Raw genomic sequence first — 11,592 nt, forward strand, 5'->3', positions numbered from 1 at the left:
TCCCTGAAGACCTTAAAAGAGCATACTACAGGGATACTGCTACATGGATGTTCATAGCAGCACAATTCACAATCGCTAGACTGTGGAACCAACCCAGATGCCCTTCAATAGATGAATGGATAAAAAAAATGTGGCATTTATACACAATGGAGTATTATACAGCACTAAAAAATGACAAAATCATGGAATTTGCAGGGAAATGGATGGCACTAGAGCAGATTATGCTTAGTGAAGCTAGCCAATCCCTAAAAAACAAATACCAAATGTCTTCTTTGATATAATGAGAGCAACTAAGAACAAAGCAGGGAGGAAGAGCAGGAAGAAAAGATTAACATTAAACAGATACATGAGGTGGGAGGGAAAGGGAGAGAAAAGGGAAACTGCATGGTAATGGAGGGAGATCCTCATTGTTATACAAAATTACATATAAGAGGTTGTGAGGGGAATGGGAAAATAAACAAGGGAGAGAAATGAATTACAGTAGATGGGGTAGAGAGAGAAGATGGGAGGGGAGGGGAGGGGAGATAGTAGAGGATAGGAAAGGTAGCAGAATACAACAGTTACTAATAGGGCATTATGTAAAAATGTAGATGTGTAACCGACGTGATTCTGCAATCTGTATTTGGGGTAAAAATGGGAGTTCATAACCCACCTGAATCAAATGTATGAAATATGATATGTCAAGAGCTTTGTAATGTTTTGAACAACCAATAAAAAAAAAATTGAAATGCAGTGATGAGCTGGCAGGTATATTTAAAAATGAACTTAATTATTATTTTTCTATACATTTTATTGGTTCTTTTTAGACACACATGACTGTAGAATCCCCTGTGGTATAATTGTACAAGCCTGAAACATATCTTTTTCAAGTTAGGGTCCCAGCCTTGTGGATATACATGATGATAAGATTCACTGAATAACCATAAATGTACATAGGAAAGATATGTCAGAGTCATTCCAATGTCTTACCTTTTCCTACCTCTCTCTCTTCCCTTCATACAACTTTGCCTAATCCAGTGAACTTCTGTTCCTTCTGTTTACCCCTTATTGTGGGTTAGCTTCCACATATCAGAGAAAACATTTGACTTTTGGATTTTGGGGATTGGCTTATTTCACTTAGCATGATACTCTTCTGATCCATTTATTTACCAACAAATGTCATAAAATCATTCTCCTTTAAGTCTGAGTAATATTCCATTGTATATATATATAACAGAATTTTTTTATCCATCTATTTGTTGAAGGACACCTAGGTTGGCCCCATAAATGATCTATTGTGAATTATGCTGCTATAAAAATTGATGTGTCTGAGTCCAAGAGTGTACTCACACACATCAGCAGCACATTGCAATTCTTCCTAGGAGACTCTGGACACAGTCTGAACTGTGCTCCTGTGCTCTGAATGTGCTTCTGAGAACAACTAGGAAGAACAGAACTGAAGCAGGTAAATGCAAGCAGCTTCAAGTTGCAGGGACCTACCTACTTCTCAGTGAGCACATTGGGGATTGTCCCTGATTGAACTATCATGCAGCATTACCCGATTTTCAGAGCTTGCATTAAAGGTTTCAATTTCGATACGTTTATGTCATTGATGAACAGCACCTCATTGCAAGAGGGATTGGGCACTTCCATAGAGTTTCCTGAAATGTTTGCCAGTTTGATTTCAATGAAAGTTTGGGGAATTGACCCTTCTGAGCAGTCCCAGTTTCTTTCTCTATCTTCAGGCACCTAAATGAACTCTTTAAGAAACTTCATGTTCCTATTCCAAACATTTAGTTTGAGAAAAGGCAGCATAAATAGTGCAGTTGCTAAAATCATGGCATAAGCACTTCCAAAATTCACCCAGAGAGAACACTTCTGGTATGTACTTACACTTCAGCAGCATACTGCTATTCTTTCTAGGAGTCTCTGGATACAGGCTTGGAATCATGATCTGATTATTCTTGCTGAGACCATCCAAGAAGCGTAGAACTGAAGCAGTTTTTGTAAGCAGCTTCAACATGCAGGGATTCACTTCTTAATGAGTACATTGGTGTATATCCTTGGTTAAATTAGCATGAAGAATGACCTCTTCTTAGTCCTTGCAGGGAAGTTTTCACTTTTGAATCCTCTGTGTCAATGGTAAATGGCCATTAATTTCAAGCCAGATCTGCCAAATAAAGAGATTTTTTTTTCTGAAAAAGATTGCCAGGTCAATTTCAATGAAACTTTGGGGAATTAACCTTCTTAGAAGTCCCAGGTTCTTACTCTAATTGGATCACTTAAGAACCTTCATGTTCCTATTACAAAACTTTCCCTGACTGAATGTAACACATAGAAGTACAGCTGCTAAACTGGTGGCATAAGAAGTTCCATAGTTCACCCAGAGAGGATGTTTGAAGTGTGTATTCATAATTCAGCTGCAAATTACAATTCTTCCTAGGAGACTATAGTACAAGTTCTGAATGGAACTCTGAATGAGAACAGAAGTACTATGTGCAAGCAGCTTCAACTTGCAGGAACTCACTTGCTTCTCAGTGAACACACTGGGGTTTTTCCCTGGTTGAATTAGCATGAAGCATTACCACTTCTCAGTACTTGCAGGCAAGGTGTCACTTTTTAAGAGTGTATGCCATTGGTAACTGTGAGTTCATTGCAAATGGGATCTGGCAGTTGTCTCAAAGAGATTGCCATTTAAATTTCAATAAAACTTTTGGGAAACACTGTCGTGTGAAGACCTGTCTTATATCTGTTTGCTTTAACTAAGTTAGTTTCTGATCATTAACACAGTTCCTAAATATATAAGAGGTTTAAGGCTATCCTTTGATTTTTGCTAGCCCATGCAAACTTGATTATTGTTACTGTACACTATGAATTTTAAATTGTACTTTAAAAGTGAAACTTAGTTAAATATAAAGCTTAGGAGAGAACTTTGCCAAGTTGGTATTCTCCAAACTAAAATTATCTGTAGCAATAGTCTTTGACCCTGTCTCTACAGAAAATTCAAATAAATAAATAAAAAGTGCTCCCCAGATTCAATTCCTGATCAGGGGAAAAAAAAAGAACAAAGTGGGTTGGTATTTATTCATGTTTTTTGATGTCTTATAGCTGGTATATACAATTTCGTGTTTCTCTTCACACTAGAATAAGAATTTAAATGTATTTTTTAATATTTTTATTTTCTAGGTGTAGATAGACACAAAACAATGCCTTTATTTTTATGTGGTGCTGAAGATCGAACCTGGGTCCTGCCTGTGCTAGGTGAGCACTCCACCACTGAGCCACAATCCCAGCCCTTAAATGTATTTTAGAAAGTAATAAAAAATATAGATGGAAACATTTTCCACTTTTTCCAGAGAAAGTTAAAAGCTTTGCATTCATGTTTCAGATATAATATTTTATTGTTACTTGTGAAGAGCCCTACCTTTATTGAGATTCAGCTTTGCCCCTCTACTTACTCCATGTTAAAATGACTCCCAAATAGGCTACCCTTGAGCTCATTTGAAGTTGGGTTTAAAAGAGTGACTTTTTGTTATAAAGATTACTATGATCTCAAACAGGGGATAAAGTATGTAACTAATAAATGTTTAAGATTATAAAAATCATTTTTCTTGATTCACAGCTATTACACAAATTGAATATATTTTTATTCTTGTTAATTTTGTTTTGTACTTTCCTGGTAAACAAGACAACTATTGCCTGCTAGTGCCTTGAAGAAAGAAGTCCAATGTCTTATATAGCAACCTAAATTAATTTAAGATAATAATCCATCAGGCAGATGGGATGTAAGGCCAACTTGCAATGCTAATACTGACCCCAATTAAATGGAAAGGGCAAGTAACTGTGAAACCCAGTGCTCCTACTTTATGACTGGTGAAACTGGCTTGCTAGATATTTAAAACCAAAACTTGGAGACTAAAAATTAAGAAAGTAAAAGGGCCAAGGGAGGGTGCGGAGCCAATGTGTCACTCTTGCTCTTTCAGGTTGGCTTGAACCCAAGGACTGAAAGGGCTTCTCTAAGGGGTTTGCAGTTCTGGGTCACATGACTTCCCAATCAGGAGGAAAAAATATAACTCTAGAGAATAGGAAGGGAACCAGTGCACATTCTGCAAAAAGGAGGGTTATTGGAAAAACACATCCCTAATGCTTCTAATAGAAGCCACGTGTGGTTGGAAAGACCTTGACCCATCCTGGTGGATGCAGAACTGGTGGGAGAAGCTTCTCCAAAGTTCTCAAGGGTGACCTCTAAGGAAACTCAGCTGACTCTTAACAATAGATAAAAACAAGGTCAATTCTGACCTACTTGGTCTTAAACACCTTGCAAGAGAGAATAGCCTAAGTACAGTCATAAGTGGACATTTAAAAGGAAAAACATTTTTTTTAATTTTTAAAAAGATATTAATATATTCGAATGTGCATTTTAATAGTGTATCCTGGTATTAAGTATATGATTATATGGTTTATTGAAGTAATACAGAGGAAATAACATATTATATAATAACATCTGGTTCTTTTTATTCTGATTTGCAGTTTACAATTTTCTAAAAACATTCTATAAGTAGGTACTAATTTATTTCCTAGGATCAATTTATTTTTAGTAGTAGGTCACAGGCAAGTCACTTTCAATTGTCATAATTGCCAACAAAATCATTTGAGAAAGAAAACAGGTTTATAGTATTATTGGTGAAAGCATAAATTAGGTAAATGCCAAATATATTGAGAAAAAATAAATTAATATTATTTTATGAATATAATCATGCTTTGTTCAAAAAGACTATTACTGTAAATTTTCTTGTCATGTTCATTTCTACATATTGATAAAAATGAACTATTAAATAAAGAGATAAAAAGAAATTTGTTTAATAGGTACTATTTCTTCTTTTAGCAAATATTGCATATTTAGGAAAAATAGTACATGGTGGATTATTTAAAAGAATTAATTTCCCTTTTATTATAGTACTATATAATATTTATATGTGTATTCAATTTTTTTTTTTTATTTTGCTTATTTGGACATTTAAAAGTTAAAAGAAGCAACCTGTAGGTTTTTACAAGACTTCTTGGTATAACTACTTTGCTGTTATAATCTATGACAAGATGAAATAAAGAATAGTAAAAGCTATAAAGTTATGTTGTAATCAAGATATAAGTATTAAAATATAACTGTTGATAGATTATATAAATACATGATTATTCATATATGTTTGTGTGTGTATGTACACTTTTTCAGCTCCATCAAGAGTAAGTAAGATCAGAGGATATGAAGGAAGGATTCTTAGATTTTTTTCTTAACACAGAGGTTACATTAAACAAACAAACAAACAAAAAAACACCTGTATTACAAAACTAGATGCCTTTGCATGTTCACATTACAGCTGAGGGTGGCACTTGTGCCATTATCCAGTATATTCCTGACAACTCTTGACAATGTAACTAAAATAAATCCTTAAAGATTTACATTTTGAAATAGATGCTATGTCCTTATATTTTGTGGCATGGAATGGACCTTTTAGTTCATGGTTTTCTGATACTTCCTGGTGGAACAGATTGCTGATATCTATAGACATTTTCATAGCATTGATGTATTTTTATGTTATCATGTCTGTTGTTTTATCAGTTTTGGTCCTATTATTATGTCTTCTTGTCTCGTTCATAGGGTATCCACCTCCCAGATAGCGTGTTATCTATCAAACCATGCAATTACCATGGCCCCCTGGATAGACCTTATAAAAAATATTAAGCATTTCACTGATAGATAACAGGGATTAAAAATACCTACCCTATACCCCTAATCAGCAGAACATAGGTACTGATTGAACTTCATCACCCTTATTCTCTGTGTAATTCAGGGTCTTCAGTACTTGAGGGGGAAAATGTTAGTAGACAAATGGATATGAATGGTAGAAACATGAGATTAATTAGATTTGTCATGTCACATCTTAAAGTGACATGGCAAGACCCTAAACATTCAATCCCACATAAGAGAAATCTCTAAGGTTGGTGCCTTATACAAAAATAGGCATGCCTCTAAATGGGGGAATGTGACAGAGATCCAGACCTGATTATTAAATAAAATTATGAGAACATTAAGATAAAGAAGAACCTTTCCCTGTGGAAAGGGTTAATTTTCTTATACTTTATAACTTTCTGAACTCTCTAGAAATGTAGCTACATCGATTAATTGCTAGGCCAATTAACTGCCATCTAAACTATAGCCTTGTAGGCTTAATTCTCAGAACTATTGCTCTTAGGGAGGTAAAATCAAGTTATCTTGAGTTACTGCTGCCTATGGTGAAGGCCACATGGTGATAGCACTCACAGTGTTTTACTGTCTTTATTCCTCACCTATGAACTACTTATTGTAAATTCCCTGTGCATGCTCTTTGGTCACATTGGCCAAGAGTTCAAACCCTCCAATGTTGTATTGGTTAAGAAATGATGTCTACTTTCCTATTAAGAGCTCCCTGTAACCTCAGCTTCGGTTCCATAACTTTAGAACTCTAGCTTATCTGGGTCCATCAGTGTAAAGAAAACTGAGTTCTCCAAGCCTTGGAGAACTTGGAGTGGTGCTTGGTGTCTATCTGAGAGTGATTTCCATAACAAAAGAAGCAGCTGAAGACTTTGGCATTACAGGGGTACAAGTCCTATTTTCAATGAAAGATCTAAAACAGAATAGACTAGATCTAGGAAAATTTATACATGGACATAGCAATACACTGAGAACTTTCAACACTTAATCAAAACTTTGGACTCAATTTGGGAGGATATAAATAATACTATTTGTATAGATTTTAGCAACCACAGAGTGATAGTGACAGGATCTCCCTAAGCTTTAGAGATCAACTGCATCTTGTGGATAGAGGTTATTCTATAGGAATTACTGAAGTTCCTACTATAGACCCAAAATGGAATTATGATGAGGAAGAAGTTAGGAAAAAGCAGAACTACTAACTATTCTGCTTAAATGAAGGATGGAGAGAAAGCGAAATGAAGCCTTTAAACTATGCAGAATTAATAATGATACAACAGAACAATTAAGCCTGCTTTCCTTCTGGAACACCTTAAGGTGACATTCATTACACTTGTATAAGTCCATATTCTCTAGAAGGACAGTTGATTTTTAAAAGGTAAGTTTATCATTCAGTCAGCCCAGATATTAGGAATAAACTCTAGTAGTTAGCCTTGGGTCCTGGAACTCCCATTGATGAACTACTAAAAATTGCATGTCCATGTATTATAACCACGAAAAGAGAAGGAATTAATGGCCCGGAGAAGAAATTATAAGGTACTAGAATGGAAAGTCCATCTCTTGAGGGCAGCACTAGTCAAATCCAGTTTTCGGTATCCTCAAATCATGTCTCCACCTGGGGAATGCTACTTCTGCAAAAAAACAAAAACAAAAAGAAAACAACAACAACAATAAAAACACAAACAAACAAACAAAAACCCCTGGCCACTGGAAGTATAACTGCCCAAGCAATAGCCAGGCAATAGCCACAGTGTGAGTGACAAGGACACTGGAAACATGATTGCCCTGAGGACCAAAGGGACTTTAGGACAACTGACTCTGCTGATGCCCCAGTGGCTAAAAAATCAGAAGGTCTTCAGACTCCATTGGCCTATGGCACTTCCATTGCAATTCATAGATGGAACTGAGGGTAATACTGGATTTTGCAGGCAAACCAGTGTCATTCTTACTTGATACAGTTGCCATTTATTCTGTTCTTATTTCTTTCTCTGCCAAATTATCTACCAGCTTTTGCTAGGTTAACATGAATTGATGGAAAGACCCAGACCCAACACTTTAATGAACTGGTGGTTTTGTACATGGGGTAACTGGACATTTCCTCATTCCTTCCTTATAAGCCTGACTGTCCAGACCCTCCATTAGGTCAAGATATATTAGAAATGAGGGGAGCTCAGATTGTTTTTGAAAATTCACAGGAATCACCTATGACATTTAAGACTTTAACAAATTCCACAAGGCATCTTCACAATGCCTGCAGATTCAAATGTAAATCCTGAGGTATGGGACATTGGAATCCCCAGGAAAGATCCAAAAAAAACAAAAAACAAAACGTATTCTTGGCCTACATGACCAAGGACCATGAATGGGAATTTTTAGACTTAAGGAGCCTACTAATTTCATATTTAGAATTAAGGAGCCTACTAATTTCTCTAACTGAAGGGGGAAATATTACTTTCTAGCTGTGGTCTTTGTAAGATATTGTTTAAATACTGGTTTAAATTGTAACATTTCTGTGCTACGTTGGAATGACAGCACTTAGGAATGTTTGCTTGCAATTATTTTGAGAAACAGCTGCCTGTGAAAAGCACCACTCCCCTTATCACTTGTAGGTGCTAGCCCTGCTTTAGACCTCTCTCTCTGCTTCAGTAAACAGGCTTGCCACAAAAATTCCCATTCATGGTCCTTAGTCATGTAGGCCAAGAATTCAAATTTACAAATGCTACAACTAAGAAATGAAGTTAAACTCAGGGCCCAGAATTCAGAGTGATAGCTCATGTGGGTCTGCTGGTGTAAATAAACCTGAGTTCTTCAACCCTGCAAGTGCTGCTTGTTCTCTTGAGAACCAATTTCCATAACATAACAAGAGGCAATATCCTTGAAAACCTGAAACTCTTTCTGCCAATCATTCCCTAATTAATACATTTTTAAGTCATGGATTCTGGGCGCCTTGTAACACCCAAAGTCTAGCTCTTAGAAGAAGTAATGGGGACAATCCTCTGGTTCAAGACTTAGAATAATTAATAAGGCAGTCATTCCCATCCATCCAACACCTCCTAATCCCTATATACTCTTAAAATGGACTCCTTCTGACAGAAACTGGTTCTCAGTACTAGATTCAAAGCATGCAATTTCTACATACTGGTACATCCTGACTCTCAATATCTGTTTGCATTTGAATGGAGAGAAACAGAAGGTGAGGTGGAACAAGTAACTTGGACAGCTTCCGCTGTTTGGGCAAGGATTAGCCAAGGATTTAAGAGACCTTAATTATAAGATTGAACAGTATTACAACATGTATATAATTCTAACATGATCCTCATCCTGTGAGGCTGCAAAAGGTCATGTAGAAATTACTAAATTTTCTGGCTGATCATGGATTCTGAATATCTAAAAACAAACAAAAGGGCCCAGTTAATGCAACATAAAGTAACCTATTTCTGAGTTATTTTGTCAAGGGGAACATTCCTAGTCAATAATTAGCACCATAAAATATATTGCAGTGATAACATTGTGCACCAAAAATAAATCAAAGTTGTAAAATCTATTCTCCTAATCTAAAATTCCTAATAAATATTTCAATATACCTGAGAGATGGATCATCTCTACATTCTATAACTTCAGGAAAGCTAGAATTTCAGTCATAGGGTCGCTTTATAAGTATTCTCATAAAATAGGTTGTTTTAGAAATAGTGATAGATACTCAAAATGCAAAATAATTTATCTAAAATTATGTCAGTAAAATGAAAATTATGTCTCCTTACTCAAAATCCTTGGCAAATTATTCTTTGGTAAAGAGTGATGATGATATTCTAGGCATATCATTAAATTTCCATGGATTAGTTATTGAATCTCACAAACTATGAAGGCTGGGCATCATTTTTTTTTTCAAAACTAGCTCCAATTCTATGTACTCCTCTATTTCCACTCTTGGAATCATGATTTGCAGGTGTTCTCAACAGGAGACAAGAGTCCATTATTTTCTATTAGCTGTTTCTGGTCAACTTTTATGACATACATCTTCCAACAGAATGGGAAAGGTTTCCAACTTCTTGGAATAAGCCCAGGAAGTTACCCTGCAGGATGGTAAAAGACAGAGGATTAATCACCTGCACTGACCCAGCTGATAGTTGGCCAGATTCCAGAAGCAGGGCTCTGAGATGACACATGTGTGAGCTGAAACAAGATCACAAGACAAATAACAAGACAAATAACACCACCACACTATTAATAGAAATACTGTCTGGACTGCAATTGCCCCAGAGTATATACTTTAGCTGGGTGACCACAGAAGAGAGGAAATGCAAGTACATCTCTCAGCTGACTGATTCAAACCTTCAAAGAAAGGAGTTTCCTTAAGCTGTAGTAGGTTGTGAATAACTAATACACATTTGTATGAGAATTATTCTCTACTGGGCAAATGAGAATACTAAAGGTCTGAGTGCTTACACAGCAATGCAGTAGGAAAACAGTGTCTTAAAATGAGGACATTGGATTTTACACCCCTTCTCATCACCATCATGTCCTGATGTGCCATTTCTTCATAGCTGATCAGTATTCACCCAGAGCTTTCAGTTTGGAACACAACAATCAGTTGACTGGAGATGGCAGGGAACTAGGGAACTCAGGTTTGTAATTACTGATGCTGGTGTGGAGTTCTAGAATGACTAATGGTGGGACACATAGGAGGAACTGTAAGAGCCATTAATGTCAAGTAATAGTGGAATCAGATGGATTAGAACATGTGGGAGGGCCCAGGGTGTTGGTCAGTGTAGATCACTTCTCTAACATTCATAAAGCCTTAGGTTTGATTTATTACACCAAAAGTAAGAAGAAAAGCAGACATCCAAAAAGACACAAAGACATAGTCTTGGTTTTCCAACATCTTTACTTTCACTTACTAGAAAGAACTATTTGCTATACATACTCGTTGAAAGTGTGCATAACCAAGTCATAACTTTAAATCATTTTTATCTCTAGTAACTGTTGTTCTACAAATATTCAGTTTTCAATAAACATTTCTTAGGAAATTTTTTGAAAGCATGGTTTCTTTATTGATTCTTGAACTGTAGATGCCAGCATTATAATGTATAAACCTTAATCAAAGCACACTGATATTTAATCCACAAAGCAATTATGGGAGATGAAATGTCTCTTGCTAGACTTTTCTCATCACCCAAATATTCCTTTTTAACTGGGTTCTCCTCAATTTTTAATAAAAATTTCATTTGTATTAAGGAGCCTACTAATTTCATGTTTAGACTTAATGTTTGAACCTCCAACAAAGAACTGATATTTCTGGTTGAATTTCAGTTCCATGACTCCATGGCAGAATAATTTTTGGTTACTACAAATGAAGTTGATAGGTAGCTGTGGTATACATATAGCAGGCAAAGTCATCTTGTAGATATTGTGGATGCCCCACAAAGGGCTATGATATAAACTCTACATGATTTTATACCCAAAATTTACCTAAAACCTTAGCCTTTTTAACAAAGACCCATACAAGTTTGTTCAAAAGGCATTGGAAATTTAGTGCACCCCAAACCCACAATCAGTGGAGAAATGAGTATTATGAATAGGTTGCTTACCTTTGGCCAATGGGCCAGTCTGGCTTAGACATGTATTCATGTTCTCTGAAAACTCTTTTAAAATTGTGCAATGTGCCTGGCATGGTGGCACATGCCTATAATCCCAGTGGTTCTGGAGGCCAAGGCAGGAAGATCGTGAGTTCAAAGCCAGCCTCGGCAATGGTGAGGCACTAAGCAACTTAGTGAAACCCTGTCTCTAAATAAAATATAAAATAGGGCTGGGGATGTGGCTTAATGGCTGAGTGCCCCTGAGGTCACTTCCTGGTACCCCCCCCC

The 11,592-nt window shown here is 36.2% G+C and overlaps 1 long non-coding RNA gene across 22 annotated transcripts in view; it reads left to right on the top strand.

Moving 5' to 3' along the window:
- The window catches only part of LOC125618044, a 330,853-nt gene that overhangs the window by 37,213 nt on the left and 282,048 nt on the right, over positions 1-11,592 (top strand). Inside the window, exon 1 of one of the 22 annotated variants that reach the window (XR_007349249.1) lies at positions 684-3,240. The exons of the other annotated variants lie outside the window; for them this stretch is intronic. This is a non-coding gene — a long non-coding RNA (uncharacterized LOC125618044). Of the gene's footprint in view, positions 1-683; positions 3,241-11,592 lie in introns of those variants that run through there. 22 annotated transcript variants of the gene reach the window in all.

This window comes from Marmota marmota, unplaced genomic scaffold (assembly GCF_001458135.2).
Source record: "Marmota marmota marmota unplaced genomic scaffold, marMar, whole genome shotgun sequence".
Classification (NCBI taxonomy): domain Eukaryota; kingdom Metazoa; phylum Chordata; class Mammalia; order Rodentia; family Sciuridae; genus Marmota; species Marmota marmota.